The 13,621-nt window shown below is 40.3% G+C and overlaps 1 protein-coding gene across 30 annotated transcripts in view; it reads left to right on the top strand.

Moving 5' to 3' along the window:
* MICAL3 (microtubule associated monooxygenase, calponin and LIM domain containing 3) overlaps positions 1–13,621 on the top strand; it is a 234,511-nt gene that overhangs the window by 133,844 nt on the left and 87,046 nt on the right. The gene's annotated exons all lie outside the window — the stretch shown is intronic.

Genomic DNA, 13,621 nt, shown 5'->3' with positions numbered 1-13,621 from the left:
ACCTGGTATCTAGATTAAAAAAAAAAATCCCTGTTGATGTCTTTGTAGTATGGCTATTTAAGAATTCTTGGTGTCTTCTGTAGCTAATGGAAACCAATTCTTTAAACGCTTGAACTCCTTGGTGCTGGCAGATCGTGGTGCTCTCTCCTCATTATCAGAACATGTGCTGCTCTTGGCAAGTTGTTTTGGGAATTGGGTTATTACAGCATGTGTTATATTGCTCAGCATAGTCTGCTCTATCTGACAACTCTAATTCCTTCTAACTCAGGAGAAATGTTCTCTTTGTGCCACAGACTCTCATCTGGCCCAGCTCCTCAATTGTCCTCATTAAAAAATGCAATTTAATGGAGCAGGAGAAGTTGAGAGGGGTGCAAGAGGGAAGAGAGAGGTGGTTTCTAGTGTATGAGCAGTGAACCCTGTAGATAAACTAAGTCAATTGCTTTTAGGAGAGAGAGAATATTAAAATAGTCACACTTTGAGTAGCAAATGTCCCCAAATTACAGTACTAGCTTTAAAAGATCTTCAGGGATATAGTCAGCTTAAATCACACTTTTGTCTGAATATTTAAATTATTTTATTCATATTATTTATTACAAATAAGATTATAACAGAGAGTTAGAGAATTCTATTTTCAATTTTACTACGTGCATTTGGCAGCACTTTGAATGTAGTTAGTTTCCGTTTCCTCCTCCATTTGTGTGGCTTTTCCATACAGCAGAATGGAGGAGAGAGAAATTTTAAGGAAAATGGAATTATTAAATCTCAGCTTGGCCTTCTTGGCTTTGGCAAGTGTAGTACTTTAAATTGGTTTAACTGCTTCAGTTGAGTGATTTGAAGTTGCCTACTCTTTAAGAATCAGATTTTCCTTTAAAAATGAGAATTTTTTGGAAGGTACTTAACCTTTAAGATGAATGGCATATACTGGCTATTTCTCAGAACTTCACTGTTCAATAAATGCTGATGGAGAGAAGTGATGAGAGTAGATCATAAGCCATATACAGGTATGGCCAAATAAATGAATATTGGCTGCTATTGTAGTGTGACTGTGCATGGCTCTGTGGATAGATCTGTGATCCGTCTACATGAGAGGAATAGTACAGAGGAGACATTTTAACAGCTGGCTTCTTTTATTCCTCAGCTTTTGAACATAAATAGAATTCTGTAACACTGTCCCTTTAAAGGGCGGTGCATGGGGTAGCATGCACTCATACAGTACCAAGTATAGTAGAACTGCTCATTGTATTATTAACATACCCCCTGAAATCAGCCACAGGGTGGTATAGTGCACTGCTTACTCCGCTGTGTGCGTGGCAGACATAGACTTAATGGTGAGGAGGTGGGCATTGGTTTACCTCCTATGCTGAAATCTCCCTGTTATAGCTGAGATTTGATATCTTTCCCTAGCCTCATTGTAGGAAATCTTGTGTGCATCTTAAAACTATTGGCACTAATGAGAAGCGCGATAGAACTGAAGAGATATCAGTGTGCTTAAGAAACTTGCTGCAACCTCATTAACTGCAGGTCAGTTCACACTTAGCCAATGCAGCAATATAACTGTTTGTATGCCTTGTAATCACCTGCCTTTGGATCCTGTTCTGCTGGTTGGGTCAGGAAGTATGTGACTAGTGTTTACAGTTTTGTGCTTTTAAAAAGAGAGGTGGGAGTGGGAGGGAGGATTAGAGCTAATTTTCAACTAGTGGGATTCGAAATGCAGTTGAAAGATGTGACTCTATTCCTGGAAAATCATAGGACATCCCCATTTGATGGTGCCCTGACTTTGGACTAGAAATGCTGTCTGTATGCTTAGCTGTATTTTATTAAACTGTGCTAATTAGAGACTATTGCTAGGTGGCCTATACTGTAGAATAGACTAGTACCTTAAGCATGAACCTGTCTGAATTGGAGCGGGGAGTGGTTTCCAAGCCTCTGCTTCTCTTGGCTGATGGACTTGCTACTGTGAGCTCTATATCTTCTGAGGACATTTGATCTCTTTTGGGCTTAAACGTTACCAAATACAACATGGATTAACGGTTGCAAATCCGGTGAGAGATTGAGCCAGTTTCAGTGGTGGTATAGGCTGCATGTGAAGTGTAAACTGTTTGGGAAATCAGCATAAGTAACAAAGAAGTTCGACATGCCATGGGCTTGGCATTCATGAGCGTAATTTAGACAGTGGAGAAAAGGATGTGTTCTAGGAAAGACAAGTAATAGATGCAGAGTAAAGCAGCCCCATCTTATTCTTAACTTATGCTGGCACCATCCCAACACTTCTATGGTCAAAAATCAATGCAGGTGTAAGCAAGCAAAGCTTCCGTGAGGGGGGCATTGTAATAGTTTGTGCTAGATCTGAAGTTCATTTCCCACAGAATACCAAAAGGGGGTATAAATTACAATACTTTTCCATTTAGACTCACATGTTACTAACCCAAGTACACTTGGCATCTACTTTACTCCATCAGTGGGTCTGGCACTTTGTTTCTTAGCCAACTTGGGTAGAGGAGGTGGAAATTTAAGGACCTCCACATATTAAACACTATTCAGCAGGTTCAGTCAGCTGAGATGTGGTGAAATTACACTAAGTACTTTCTCACAGGAAGTTACTAATCTGATCTGCAGGTGTTAGTTGCTAAATTTGTCACAACACAGCCCCTTTCTAGTCAACATTAAATGCAGATAGTCTTATACCTTGTTTTATAATGGCTGTAGTTTTAGGGTCAATCTCTGACATCCAAGCCCAGTTTTCCAGCAATCAGTTTGAATCACAGCTCTGTCGAGGGTCATGTCTGGTTTGCCAAGGAGCCTGTGTGCACACTAGTAGGGCTTTAAGCGGGGATTTTCAGAGACATTTATGCAAACTGGATGTAGCGGTACTGCTGTCGCTTCAGCTTGGGAAATAGTAATGAGTTGTTGCGCAGCTGCTTCCATTTGTTCCCAGTAAACAGGACTTCCCTTTGAAGCAAGGGTGGGGAGAGCTACAACTGTGCTTTTGGTGCTGAGCTCTGGTGTGCTTGTGGTAGATTTTGTAAGTCTTCTCTATACTGTCTGCTTCTTTGTTTCTCTCTTCTACATTTACCTTTGTGCCAAAGTAGCTGCTGTGGCCAATCAAAAACAAAAGAGAAAAACTTGCTTTTCAACTGTCTGTCTTCCTTTGATAATCTGTAACTGTTGTCTCCCTTGGGTTTTTAAAATATGATTTACAGTATTTTATATGTTTTTTAATATGCTTTTAATGTATAAGTGCTGTTTTTGAGTTTGTTCTAAAGGTCTGTAAGAACTTATTTCTGAATTTTTATCACCGCCCTGGCAGGTGGACTTGGAACAGTCTCTTTCAATGCACAGCTCATAATAATGATCAGCTTTGAGCGGGTAAAATGTTTTATACCCACAACTAGTGCTCTCCTATTGGTAATCTGCTCCCGTCCCTTCTCACAATGGAGGGTTCAGAAGGGAAGCAAGCTCCTTTTACCCTTGTAGACATACAACACCAAATGGCAGGTAGCATGATATTTGAGGTACTTTCCTGGTTAGTGAATCATATCCTTAGTGACCCAGTGAAAGGTCCGTGCAGAGGTATTTGGTGACCAAATACAAATGATACTGAGGAGAATCCAAAAAGCAATAGAGATGGAAGCAGTTGGGCCTCATGTGACATAGGCCCCTGAATATACGGGGTATATGCAATAGGGGTACAATAATGAAGTCAGGAAGCCCACTTGTTTATATCCTGCAGATGTGTACAGTCAGTAGAATCGAAAGCGTGATGCTCTTAACAGTCTATCTCTTATATGTGTAGTCTGCTGTATATAACAAAGTTTAGCTTACCTTTAGAAAAGTCTTTTGATAAGTACAGAGGATAAAGGTTGTCTGCTTCCTATAAAGCACATGCCCATTATTATGTATTATGTGGGACACAATTTCAACTATGCCCCATTGTTGGTATGTCCAATTCTGTGTGGTTCCTTTTGAAAACCTATAGAACTTACACATGAACTTGCTTGCATCAGTAAACAATGCACAAATGAGGAATTGTATGTATATACACATTCAAGTGGGCTTTATGTATATAAATGTTGTCCACATGTGACTCTGCTTAAATTGTGCATGCATTACTGTACTTGCGAATACAGTTCATACATACAGAATCCCATTTGCTCATGTAGCTGAGCCTACCCATACAGAACCCTTGATTTGTGTGTGTGATTCTATATCATGAAGGGAGGCAATCTTTTAAAAATGTGACTTTCTGTCTTAAACATTCAACTTCAAAAGATTTGACTACACTCTGCTGAAGTAAACTTGTGGTGTAGTGTTCTTTACCTGTTGTTTGCATTTTATCAGCTGCCATTCCTAAACCAGTATACCCAAACAGTCCATATTTTAGGATTTGGATTTGAAAATTAATGAACTAGACTCTGATCAAACAGAGATGCAAAAAAGGAACTTAATCTTCTGCTGGGCCTTGGAAGCCTTCACTGGAGTTGGAAGGATTAGTAGTATTCTGCATTCATGGTACATTATAACATAGTACATACTAAAAGGTAGCACTAGATGAGCTCTCTTAGATGCCCGTTAGAGCTCTTCAGACTGTGAGTTTTAAATTATAAATTTGAGAGTAGGGCCCTGAGTTTCTGAAAGCCTAAAAAGAGGGTCTGCATTGTAGGGTTATGACCAAATCCCTGCCTAACAAATCCTTTTGTTTCACTGTGGAATCTTGAAGCCCTTTAGCTGGGATGTGTGCTAACCTGTTCCCAGTCCATCCTTTTCCTCTCAGTGTTCTTAACAGGATTTTGTGGGGGGAGAAGATAGAGGGAACAGTATGTTGAAGTACACAAAATCTGAAAGGGGAAGGCTGAAATGAAGAATTTTGTGTCTTAAATGTATTGAGAGGCAGCTAACCCAACAGTTGCAATGCAATTACAATGTGAAAGAGCCTAGCAGGCTTTTGGGGATAAGGCAAAATATGCAGTGATGGTCATGGTACCTTATAATCACAACAGGATCCTACTGAGAACACTTTGGGGGAAAACAGGGCTCCTAGCTCTGTATTCCTTCAGCTTTCAGACCTGTAGACTTGTTACACTGAATTACTTGTTTGTTTTTGTGTGTGTATTTTCTGAAGGATGATGTGAATTTTTCTGGTCACTTACAGAAGATGCATTAAATATTTATCATGGCATTAGAAAATGGCCTGTTAAATTTGTATCAAAGAGAATTTACTGCTTTTTAATTACCTAGGATGATTTAAGTTTCTGCTCTTTGAAAAGCAGAATCTGATAAGTGACTATCTCCTAAGGGATAGGTTTAGCTCAGGGAGAAATAGGATTGTATATGAAACAAACTTTGTGATGTCAAACAGGCCAATTAGGTGATCAGTGTCCAGAAAGGCTTCACATCTCCACTTGCAGCCTTTTGAACATTTTCGTATTTTAAACTGTTATGTTTTGTTTGTTGGGGTGCGTGATTTTTTAAAATTATGTAACGTTTGGTTTTCTTGTTGCTGTGAAATCAATACACTATTTGTCCAAATATTACCGCTCTTGTTCAAAGGAATAAATTCCAAGCAATCTTCAGGTTTCCGAGTTTTTCTTTTCCATCCCCTTTTTACTTCTTTTGATTCAAGGGAAGGATGATATGGGTGACCAGGGTTGGGGGAGGAGATTAGAATTGCATGATGGTATTTCCAGCAGATCTAGTGGACTAGAAGACACTCTTCTCAGAGGAGAGGAGTGAGCTGTGGTGTGCCATCTAAAAATGGAAAGTACTAGAGAAATCTAAAGCGCAATCTTGCGTTAACAGATTTTCACTCTAACTTCTGATTCTATAGTCCTACTCTTGACTGTTCCATGTGCATTCCTAATAGTGGGAATGGTGTGATGGTGGGCAGGAGTGAGCAGGATGGTGGGCAGGAGTGTTTCTGTGAGGAAATTGTCGTCTTATAGTACATCTACACAGCAAATAGAGGTGTGACAGCAGCAGGTATCGCTGTACCTTAGCTAGCTTGAATAATAATAGCAATGAAGCTGTGGCAGCTTGAGTGACAGCACAGGATGTAGAAGCCCACCTGGGTATGAACCTGAGCAGTTAGCCCATGCTGCTAGCTGTGGCTTCCCTGCTGTAGTTTTTTTTGAACTAGCTCCATCTAAACTAGCTGAGATTCATCTACGCCTTCTTCAGTCACACTTCTGACTGATGTGTAGAAATACCCAAATTTGCTGGGACTAAGGATTGACCTGTTTTTGCAATGCCTGCTTTGGATAAACTCGTTGCCAATGCTGTTGATTCTCAATGGTCAGTGGCAGTGAGGAATTTGCATAGGGCATTTGTAATGCCCAGCATTGCTTGCCACTCAGTGTGAGTAAGTTAACTAAACAGATATTTGGCGTGGCATAAACACAAGCACAGAAAGTGAGATGCAAATTGGTTATGACAGTAAGCTTTTCACAATAGGGACTCATGCAATATTTGTATGTCACCCAGAATGCTGGGACCCTTAAGTCTCAGGGGGGTAGCCATGCTAGTCTATAACTTTGAAAACAATGAATAGCCTGTGGCACCTGAGAGACTAATAATAGTATATATAATATCATGAGTTTCGTGGATGAAATACACGTCATCAGATGAGCAGGAGAGGAATAACAGGAACCCAGAAATTTATAACAGAAAAAGAAGAAAAAAAAAAGTTGTAGGACATGTGCTAATAAGGCTAACTGAGTGGACTGGTATTGTCCCATACTAGGGATGTTAAATTGCGAGTAATTGACTAATAGAATAGTTGATGCATTTTGCATCAAGTATTTGATTAGCTGATAGGGCGCCTCTGCCTTTGAAGTGTAGCAACAGCTCTAGGGCCCTAGAGCTGTTGCTACACTTCAAAAGCGAAAGCTACCTGTGGAGCTTTGGGTCAACTGGGTACTCCCCTGCTCCCGGGCTCTATGCAGCGCTGCCACTTTGAAACACCGTGGAGAGTCTGGTGTTAGGCTCCTCACAGTATTTCAAAGTGGCAGCACTGCATGGAGCCCAGGATCAGCTGGGGACTCCCTTGTTGATCCTGGGCTCTGTGCAGCGCTGCTGCTTTGAAACGCTGCAGGGAACCCAGCATCAGGCTCCATGAGGCATTTCAAAGCGGCAGCGCCGCATGGAGCCCAGGGTCTGGCCCCAGGCTCCATGCGGCGCTGCCCCTTTGAAGTACCCCCGACTTCTCCCCCCCCCCTTGCCTGATTGAGGCAAGGGGGGGGAGCAACTAGTCGACAAGCCTGTCGACTATCCAATAAGCAAATGCTTATTGGATAGTCAACTAGTCCTTCACATCCCTATTCCATACTTAGCTTTTGATGTAAAAATGAGGTGTTAAATACAGGGAAGGCTGGCTTTATATTGTGACGTCCAGTGAATGTCTTTGTTCAAGCCCAGGGAAATAATGCCACCTTTAAGTGTTACTGTAATCCACATAACAGCCAACACTTGATACACTATACCAGTATAGGATTTGAGTAACAGGGTCGTGCTCTCCTGAATTAACAAGTATTAATTGAAGAAAATAGCTGTTTACAATTCCTGAGATGAGATTTTTCAAATAATCTCACTGTCAAAGCAGGCCAGTATTTGGAGTTAAGCCTTCACTGTGTTCCTCTTTCCCTCTTACCTAAAATACTTTTCAAGTGAAGAGTCACACATTAAAGTGATTTTGTCACCAATGGTATCTTTTTCTTCTCCTCCCCAAAATGGCCATGTAGTGTCTTGTCACCTTGGCAATGAACTGGAATATGGTACCAAGGTCTATTTTGCTGGGCTCAAGCATGGAGGGGATTAGTCTTTGTTAAGAAACTATCTATTCCCTCCTTGCATATATCTTATTGCATATTTGGCCACTGTAGGCAGATACTAGCAGATGGTATTTAGGATATGATTTTGTAGGGCACATTTTGTCTCTTGTGTTCATGTTGTCCAGGAGATTTCTCTTAAGTACCAGACTGTAAACAGAATATTTAAAATCTCCCTCAGGTTATCCATAGGGTTTCTCTCTTCTGCAAGGGGAACATATGCACTCCAGCTTTTAAAAAAAATGCTTATTGTCCTCTTACGCGCATAAAAGCCCAGTGTTGACACACATACATTGATGTGGTCGGAAGTGAATACAAGTCCTGCTTACTACAGAGCAACCAGGTTCCTGGGACTTGTCCAGGAACTTTTCCCTTCTCCAGAAAGGGGACTGGATCTGCTAAAGCTGTTTTTTCAGTCTGTGTTGTAACTTTATCCTTTGGATCTCTGCTGATCAACTGTGCTTGCCCATTGGACTGCTCCTCCCTCCCCAATTTTGACCTGTTCTGAAGCTCAGTCTCTTTCTCCCTAACCTTTTGTAGTACTGATGTCACTCAAGAGTTCTCTTTAAAAGGTAGGGCCTCAGGGAGGGAGACATTGAACTGGGCCTGTTCTGAAAATGAACCACTGGGTGGCCCATTCACCTTCTCCTATCTTAGGGATCAAACACTTAATTCAAAGATTCAAAACCAGACTTGGTTGATTAGATCCCTACCACAAAGTCAGCCAAACTCCCCCTCTGGTGCAGAGGGACAAATTATTTTAATCTAAAACCGTTTTGTTGTGGGATAAGTTCCAGACTGTCACATCATTCTCTGTGAAATGCACACAGATCTTTTGCACTTCCACTACTGGTTGCTGCTGTGCTTTTTCTTCATTATAAGTTTCTTTGTGCTGCTGCTGCCTGAGTGCACAATGAGAGTTGTGCTCTAAATTCTGCCATGGAAGAGAAGTGGGTGGTACTTTCCAGGGCACATTTGCCCTCCCACAAATTGCACTCCTTCTTTGGGGCCTCCTCATTGTTTATATATGAAGCAAAAGGTCTCCTTCTGTGCCAGCTCACCTTTCCTTTCCTGCAGCAGCCTCCCATAACCTGGTGAATGTAATATTAAATATTTATTAGCATATTTAGAAAGAGTACCTGGAAATTATATGAATTTCAATTTTAAGCTCCATGTTCAAACAGTATCAAATATAGGCTTGGGTTTTTTTAAGAGTGTTCTCTTCATAAACTAGGCAGTATAACAATGAGGAAAGACACTGAAATAGTTGGGCCTAGAAATGCTCTTGTAGGGTGTCAAAATATCTTTGATGGTTCAGCCTGTCCCATAAAGAGAACACGTTGACCTTCAGAATGTACTGGCTACAAAGCTTGGCTCTTTCCAATTTGCCCCTCTGTAGCATCTTGTACTTTAAATAACATTATAAATGTTAGTTAAGACTAAGCAGGTAAATTATTAACTTCATTTTCTGATAAGGGAAGTAGTCATCACACCATTAATTGACTTAGCAAAGGTCCCTGCACAAGCCAACAGTACAACAGGGAAGCCTCCAATTCTCTAATTACACCATGTTTCCTCTGCTCAGTGGAATAGCCACCATATGATATGCTCCAGAGAAGATAACTTGTTGTATTAGTCACTTGCTGAAGTTAGCAATATGTATGAGATTAGGTGACAGTAGCTGTCATTCAAGCTGTTTGTGTTGACACTGGGGGCGAGCCTTGTTAAGCAACTATTCTCCACAATGTTTAGCTGCGAGAGGAAATGATCCACAGAGTGTTTTTGTGGTGCTGACTACCTGAGGCTGATTAACTCTAGAAGCGAACTTAGCAGAGGTTAAGCTTCATTAAAACCAGGGACCATACTAAGAACAAATTTTCAAAACTAGGTGCCTAAATTTAGTCTTTGAAATTCCAATTTAGAATCCTAGGCTTCAGTGATTTGGCTTTTTCCACTGCACTGAGTCATCCACAGACTTCACTGACATCAGTTGGAGTAGAGGTGCTCCAGACTTTGGAAAATTTGGTTATTTTCAGTTATGTGCTTAAATAGGGATTTAGAAGCTTAACTTCAGGCACCGGGATTTGAAAGTTTTGCCATGTCCTTAGGAAGGCATTTTCTATCATGTATCCCAAAAAGCTTATTTAGAGAGTTCTGACTTGCTCCATTAGTTAAATGTTGGCTAGTAATTCCTTTTTCAAGAAAAGCAAGCACTCACATTAATTTCCTTTGCTGTGAACATGGTGAAAAGTGTGCAAGCAGTACAAAATAGGTAACCAGTCCAACTGGATATGGCAGAGAGCAACATAACTGTGTTCCATGAATTGGATTTATTGCTGTAGTTTCTGTACCCTTGTCTCCAATGTTCAATGACAGTGATGAGAAAAGATGAAACAACACAGCTTTTCATGATTTAAAAAAAAAAGTGAGGTATAGAACCTTGATTATAGTTGTTATATATCCATCCAGTATAAATGTACCTCCCCTGTGAATTCATTGAAACAGCCAAGATGCCTTTTTCTACTAGCAGACATATCACAGTGCTCCAGGAACAGCAGCATAAAAAGAGAAACATTAAGATGCTGCATGTAATGTGGAAGGTTTCAAAACAATTTCCAAAGCCAAAGAAGTGAACAATATGCCACATAGCACAATTAAGAGAAGTGACTTGGAGGGTGGGAGGAAGGAAGGAATGGAAATCACATAATCACAGATGACCTTTGTTCCGGCTATTGTGTATAAAGAAGACAAACTACTCGGCCCCTTTTCCCAAATCCCAGCAGACACCTGAGTTGTTGCAATTGCAGTGTATCACCACCTGATTGTAGCTAAACAAACTGACTGTATAGAACCCTCAACAGAGATATGAATTAGTCACGGAGGTCATAGATTCCATGACTACTTCTGCTGTCAGTCACTGCACCTGGAGCCAGGTCTGTGCGCCCCCTCCGCCCCGAGGCCAGAGCTGTGCAACTTTCTGCCCTATAGCCACTCCCTCTCCTCACCCCCAATTGTTTTTAATAAGAGACACAGGCAGGTCACAGCTGCTGTGAATTTTTGTTTAATGTCTGCGACCTGTCCATGACTTATATTAAAAAACAACCATGACACAATCTTAATCATCAACAGTCTGTATGATTGAGAAAAGTCTGCCAGAGATTGTTTATTTCATTTTTTTTTACTTTCCTCCAAGGATGTTGGAAATGGCCCAAATCAACTAAACAAGGGCAGTACTGAATGGTGACTTCTTAGGAAAGGTTCCATTGTTGCTGGGCTGACACCTCTGCAAACATCCATTGGAAATTCCCTCTGATCCTTCCTTACCTTGGTCCTTATAGATTGACTAAGAGGAAACAAGGTATATTCCCTCCAAGCCTGAGTGTGTAATCCTTACTCAGACTTTCAAAACAACCAGTGTGGTTGTGGAATTCTGGATGTGCAATAGTGTATGTATGGGGATGTGCCTTACACAGCTACTCTGTTTAAGGATGAGATGGCCCTTCCATTTGATACTGCTTAATTGTTTACTTCTTTAAACATTGTGCATTTTAGTCCAAAATTTCCTGTACTTGTTGGCATCTCAAAAATCAGTGTTTTGGTTTTTTTTTTTTGTTAAGTATCATAAGTCCTTTTGGCTAATTTGGGAAATTAGGCTACATTTGGGAGAGGAAAGGGGAGGGAAACAGGATAAAAACAGCGGAGTGTTACCCAAGAAACTTTTCAAATGCTTTAAGGCTTGGGTAACTTGGCTGGCTTTTAAAAATGTTAAATTAGCTGAATTTATTATCTTGAATGAATAAATACGTTTTTGTGGAAATTTGGTTTTGAAATTATGGTAACTTTTGAAACTCTAGTGGATTAGTTTCCTTAATTTCAGAAGGATAAATGCTCCAAAATGTGATGCTCTGGATGTTTGCAGATGTAGCTATTTAATGACTCAAAAAGCCAGGAGAAGGATGTGAAAAATAGTTTTCTTGTTATAGAGCAAGTTTCTTAACCCTCTAAAAAGAGCATAGAGTAGTTAGTCAGGATAAGCACACCTCAATGGTTTCCTGCAGCAGGCACCCTCATCTTTCACACTATTGCCTGGGTAGCCGTTTATACAATCTTAAAACTAATGATGTATCTTAAATAAGGAGATGATGGACATCCAAGTGCATCCTGGAATTGATGGATTATAGAAAACATAGTAAACTACAATGAAAAAGATAGATAATTGGATCAGTGCTTGCAAGAAGGTGACAATAGCAGTGTGACTAACTGGTCTCATCAGAACTTGAAACTATGAAGTTCTGCATATGGTTACTACTTGGATTAGAGACTGAGCATACTTGATATTACTGGCTTTTGTTTCTCTGTGATGTAACTCTTTACGGATATATTTTTTTGATTATTTGGGACAAAATATTTGCCAAGTTCTCAGAGCTCTGGTCTACACTAAGGAGTTATTTCAAAATAACAATCAGCGTGCTCACACTACCAAGTCCGTTATTTCAAAATAAGGGGCTGGTTATTTTGAAATAACTCTTGCTTTCCATGAGGAATAACACTTATTTTGAATTAGTTATTTCAAAATAGCATTAGCATGATGCTTCACTCTGCTCTTTTGAAATAACTACTTCCCAGAGTCATTCAAAGCAATTACTCCCCAGTGCTTCCTAGGGCTCTAAATTGAGATAGCATGTACATATTAGGGGAGCCTGCCATGGACTAATTTCAAGGCATTACTGTAGTGTGGAAATGCTATTTTGAAAGTTATTTCGGGAGTTATTTCAAAATAATTTCCTAGTATAGACATGCCCAGACAGAACTACTATTGAGAGTAAATGCAGGCTCTGCTTTTGATCAATAGACACACCTCATATATTTGGATTCAAATGGGTCTTGTCCAGCTCTTTGCTAGAATGCATTACTTGCATATTAAGAACCCCTTTTGGGTGGGTTTACTCACTTGGATACCTTGTATAACATTTTAGCAGATCATCTGTGTTGGTGGTAAAATGAAAGATAATGAGGGTGGGTGGAGGAGGAGGAGGGATTGGTTGACAAGGTTAATGCGAAATGGATACCACAATGAAAAAATCTATAGCTAGTGATACAGTACGGAAGAGTTAGGAGGCTCCCATTGTAACATCGTAAAGTAATGACTACGCACTTTTTAATATTTTTAAATAATCAAAATTAATCATAAGGCTCACAGAAAGGAGGCACATGAGCAGGAACAAGTTGAAAACAGAGCCCTATACCTATATTTTCACTGCCTTGCTTTTTAGTGTTTTTTCTTTTCTACAGTGAACCTGGTCCCTGGTGATTCTTTCAGGTAGAATACCTGAAATCCAAACATCTGGCAGCACAGACCTTGGGCCCTAAAGCAATGGTTGCCTTTAGCCAAGATTATACATGGGACCTCTTTAGATTTCCCACACTCAGCTTCTTCTGGAAAATCAGTGCTATGGGACAGAGTATGGTGCTGATGTTCAGACACTTGGAGACTGTTTAAAAATCTCAGTTGATGCAAACAAAATGGAAAGAAGCAAATTACATCTTACTTTTATCCAAGGATCATGGACACATTAGAAATGCATAGACTCACTTTTTAAAAAATCTAACCTTTCGGGGGCCTTAGTACTTTAACACAGTGGGTTTCAAACTTTTTTTCTCATGACTCAATTGAAAAAAATAATTGCTGCCCACAACCCAATATAACTTGTCTAGAGTGTGGGTCTTGGGGAGCAGCTGAGACTCAGAACTTTGGGATGTAGGAGGGGGCTCTGGCTTTGCGGTGGAGGGGGATCAGGGCT

This window comes from Pelodiscus sinensis, chromosome 1, assembly GCF_052426305.1.
Source record: "Pelodiscus sinensis isolate ZL-2025 chromosome 1, ASM5242630v1, whole genome shotgun sequence".
NCBI lineage: Eukaryota > Metazoa > Chordata > Testudines > Trionychidae > Pelodiscus > Pelodiscus sinensis.
This window is presented reverse-complemented; position numbering and strand designations above follow the sequence as displayed.